Source organism: Micromys minutus (assembly GCF_963924665.1).
Source record: "Micromys minutus genome assembly, chromosome: 22".
Classification (NCBI taxonomy): domain Eukaryota; kingdom Metazoa; phylum Chordata; class Mammalia; order Rodentia; family Muridae; genus Micromys; species Micromys minutus.
Window position 1 is genome coordinate 25245609 of NC_137957.1, and position 5255 is coordinate 25250863.

A 5255-nucleotide genomic window follows, 5' to 3' on the forward strand; every position below is an offset into this window, starting at 1 on the left:
ATCTTCTTTGGGGTCTGCAGTCCTTGTTCCTATTCTCCCATAAGAGTTCCAAAGCTCCATCCACTGTTTGGCTGTGGGTGTCTGTATCTGTCTGAGTCAGCTGCAGAGTGGAGTCTCTCTTTCAGAAAACAGCCATGGTAGACTCCTATTTGTAAGCATGACAGTGTAATTCACAGTGTTAGGGATTGGTGCTTGCTCTTGGGATGGGTCTCAAGTTGGACTGATTATTGATTGGTAATAATTGGTAATTTCCTTAGTCTCTATTCGATCCCCTGTCCCTGCATTCCTTGTAGACAGGATAAGTTTTGGGTTGAAAGTTTTTGTGTATAGGTTGGTGTCCTGTTCATTTTACAGGGGGTTGTGCCCGGCCACAGGGGGTATTTTCTTCAGGTTTCCTATTCTCAGTGCTGTGAATCATCCCCATTGGTTCTTGGGCACCTCCTTTATCTCAGGCCTCTGTCTCTTTCTGGAGGTGCCCCTTACTACTACCTTCTCACTGCAGTGAGTTACGGATTTTCATGTACTTATTTATTCTTTCTTTCTCTCTCTCTCTCTTTCTCTCTCTCTCTCTCTCTCTCTCTCTCTCTCTCTCTCTCTCTCTCTCTCTCTCTCACACACACACACACACACACACACACACACTTTGCATTTTACATCACAAAGTTGGAATGGGCAGAGGAGGTGGAAGATGGACCTTGAAGGAGTTATGGGGAAGAATGGAGTGTGAACATTATCAAAATTTATAGTATATAAAATTCTTAACGAATTGAGAAAATATCACATTAAAATTACTTTTCTTGTCTTAGCAAATTAACAAAAGACTAACAAGAATAAATTCTATGCCCTATTTTTGAGGTGGGTTGTTTATTTCCTTGGCATTTTATTTTATTGTATATTCCAGGTACTTACTCACTCTGTCAGATGGAAAACTCGTAAAAATGCCCCCCTCACTACTGTTCACTTGAGTACTACTGTCCTTTGTGGTACAGAAACTTTTAAGTTTCATTTATCAGTTGTTGATCTTAAGTCAGTGTCTTATTCAGATAGTCCTTTCCTGTTCCTAGGAGTTTAAACATATTTTCTGCTTTTTCCTCCAAGAAGAGTTTTGTTCAGAATGAGAGATAAGGATGAGATGTCACTCTTCATTTAGCTCTCCATTGTGTCTAGCCCCATTTGTTGAAGATGCTGTCTTTTCTGTAGCGCATATTGTTGGCTCCTTTGTTAAATAATCAGGCGGGTTCAAGAGTATAGATTTACATGCGGGTCTTCAACTCTTGTTTTATGCTATTGCCATGTAGTTTTTATCATCACAACTCTGTGGCACAACTTGAAATCTGGAAAGGAGATGCCTCCCAAAGTTTTTTTGGTTTTATTTGTTTGTTTTGTTTTGTGTATGATTGCTTTGGCTCTCCCTGTTTATTTTGACAACTTGCTAGCACATACAAATTTAAGAATTGTGTGTGTGTGTGTGTATGTGTGTGTGTGTGTGTGTGTGTAGAATTGTATTGGAATTATGGTGGAGATCAGAATGAATCTGCAGACTGTTTTTTTCACAATATTAACCATGCTAACACATGTGCTTGGTATAGTTTCCTCTGCCCACCCTCACCTTGGTATATTTACTATTTGTAAGCAGGAAGGGCACTGGGTTTTTGGTGTTAATTTTGTATTCTGCTACGTTGCTGAATGTATTCATCAAATATAGGAGTATTCCGATGGAGACAGTAGTGTGTAGAACTATATTATCTGCAAATGAAGATACCTTGAATTCTTCCTTCCCCATTGACATTCCTTTTTGTTTTCTTTACTTGTCTGATTTGTCAGGTTAAGACTTCAAGTCATATGTTTAACATGAACAGGGAGACTAGATATCCTTGCCTTGTGTCTGGTTTTAGTGGAAAGTTTTAGAGGTTTTATGTTTAGGGTGCTGTTGACTGTGAGCTTCCTATCTGTTGCTTTTATCACATTGAGCTATGTTCTCTGCCTTCTTATTCCCTCCAGGATTTTTATCACGAATAGACATTTGATTTAACACAAGCTCTTTCTCCATCTAAGGAGATGGTCATATGGTTTCTGTCACTTAGTCTATGTATGTGTTGGATTTAAGAATTTTACTTATAATGTATATTTTTCATCCGTTATCCTTTCTTATTCCTCTCCTTTTCCATCTGAACCTCTTCATCTTTTGAAAAAAAAACTCTCCTGTAATTAATCACAGTAGCGTGCATAAGCATAATGAATATGAGTGATGTAAAGTTTTTTTTTTTTTTTTTTTTTTTTTTTTAACTTGGAGCATGCAGACTTACCAGTAGCTATATTACTGATTCCTCCGGTGGTAAGTGCTAGCAGCTCCTCAAGCAGAGTGAGTTCTCATGAACTCCTTCTCCATTCATGACAGGATGTGGAATGTTGACTTGACATCTTGTCTACATACTGGCAGCTGTTATAACTCATCTTGTCTACATACTGGCAGCTGTTATAACTTGGTGAAACCTCACTTTCTGTCCTAAGGCTCCAGGTAGTTCTCCTCAGCATCTTTCACTATTCCCAGTCAACCTCTCAGATAACTGATGGCTAAATTAATCTATCCAGTGCACTATGGTTTATACTAATTACTACTTTCAAGCCATCAGTACATGCTCCCACCTATTAAAACACACATTTCATGGACAATCTACTCTGTGAGCCTGGTCTTCTGAGAGAACTTCCAAAGATGATACACACACACACACACACACACACACACACACACACACACATATATATATATATATGGTCTATTATATGGTCTATTGTTTACTTTTGCTTCTGTGTCTTCCTCATTAGATGTTTGCTAAACTCTGACAGAAATGGCATCTAGTTTATGATAAATGCATATTACCAAATGACTAAAAGAATGGGCCTGATCCTACATATAAGTTGGTAAAATGAACTAGAAAAAAATTTTCCGTGGAGAAATTTCCATATTAGTATTCATTAAGATATTCATAATCTTTGACTTTAAAAGAATATTCTTGAAAAAGTATTACAAGGATATCTTTTAGTTGGGAAATGATATTTTGAGATATGACTCATAATAAGGAAATATCAGGTGGACTGAAAGCAGCAATAATTAAGTACAGTAAGATAAAGTCCTTCAACTGAACACTACAGTGTCAAATTATTGTAAAGAATAGCTGGGATAAAATTTATCTTTTTCTTTTTTGCCTTAATTTCTTTTTTTCTTATTTTTTAATAGATGCTCTATATTTACATTTGAAATGTTGTCCATTTCTCCTGCCTCGCTCCTATCTCCTCCCCCTGCATTTGCCTACACAAAGGTGCACTCTCTCCTAATCACCTTCTCCACCCCATTGCCTTAGCATTCCCCTACATTGGGAAAACATGCCCTTCCTGGATCAAAAGCCTCTCTCACATTGATTCTAGACATTGGTACCTTCAGCTACATATGAAACTGGATCAATAGGTCTCTCAGTGTGTGCTCAAAGGCTGGTGTTTTAGTCATGGGAGTTGTGGAGGGTTTGGTTGGTTGATAATGTTGTTTTTCCCATGAGGTAGCAACCTCTTTCAGCTCCTTCAACTCTTTCTTTAGCACCCTCATTGGTGTTCCCATGTTCAGCCTGATGGTGATCGATCATATAGATACATGCCTGATCATATAGATACAGGCATGCTCACCTGTATCTATATGAGTCTGACATAGTCCCTGAGGAGGCATCTCTATCTGGTTCCTGCCAGTAAGTACCCCTTGGCGTGAGCTATAGTGCTTGAATTTGGTGGCTGCATATATATGGTGGATCCCCGGGTGAGGCAGCTTCTGAGTGATCTTTTCTTCAATCCCTATTCCTCTATTTGACCTTGCATTTTCTCCCATGAGTGTTTTGTTCTCTCTTCTAAGAAGGACTGAGGCATTCCCATTTTGACCTTCCTTCTTTTTGAGCTTCATAATGTCTGTGAATTACTTCTTGGGTATTCAGAGCTTTCTGGGTCTAGTATCCACTTACCAATGAGTGAATACCATGTGTGTTCTTTTGTGACTGGGTTACCACACTCAGGATGATATTTTCTAGTTCCATCCATTTGCCTATGAAATTCATGAAGTCATTGTTACTAATAGCTGGGTAGTACTCCATTGTGTAAATGTACCACAATTTATGTATCCATTCATCTACTGAAGGACATCTGGGTTCTTTCCAGCTTCTGGTTATTATACATAAGGCTGCTAAAAACATGGTGGAGCATGTGTCCTTGTTATATGTTGGAGCATCTTTAGGGTAATGGCCAGGAGTGGAATAGCTGGGTTTTCAGGTAGTACTATGTCCAATTTTCAGAGGAACTGCTAAACTGATTTCCAGAATGATTGTACCAGCTTACAATTCCACCAACAGGAAAGGAGTGTTCCTCTTTCTCCACATCTACACCAGCATCTGCTGTCACCTGTGTTTTTGATCTTAACCATTCTAACTGGTGTGAGCTGGAATCTCAGTGTTGTTTTGATTTGCATTTCCCTGTTGACTAGGGATGTTGAGAATTTCTTTAAATGCTTCTCAGCCATTTGTTGTTTCTCAGTTGAGAATTTTTTGTTTAGCTCTGTACCCCATTATTAATAAGATTATTTAATTCTCTGTAGTCTAGCTTCTTGAGTTCATTGTATATATTGGATATTAGCCCTCTATCAGATGTGAAATTGGTAAACATCCTTTCCCAACCTGTTGGCTGCTGTTTTGTTTTTCTGACAGTGTCCTTAGCCTTACAGAAACTTTGCAATCTCATTAAGTCCCATTTATTGATTCTTGATCTTAGAGCATAAGCCAATGGTGTTCTGTTCATGAAAATTTCCTGTAAGGGGCCGCAGCCAATGCCCTGCAAAGATGGCGTCGGTTTCCGGGGCCGTGAGTCAGCTAAAACTGACAAACAACCTAAAAGCGCATGCGTAAAGAGCAAGGCCAGCCAAAGTCACAGCCCATCTTGGGGTGTAATCATCAGACCAGCAGCGAGCAGCCAATCAGGTAGAGACACGTTTCCCCAAGGGTATAAAACTGGGTGCTTTTCCTCCCTTCGGGGTCTTCCTGCACCACTCGCAATAAAGCTTTGCTGCAGAAGGATCCTTGTGTACCGCTTCTGTTCTTGCTGGCGAGATGGTGGCACGGGACAATTTCCCCTGTGCCTATGTGTTCTAAGCTCTTCCACACTTTCTCTTCTAATAGTTTCAGTGTACATGGTTTTATGTGAAGATCTTTGATCCACTTGGACTT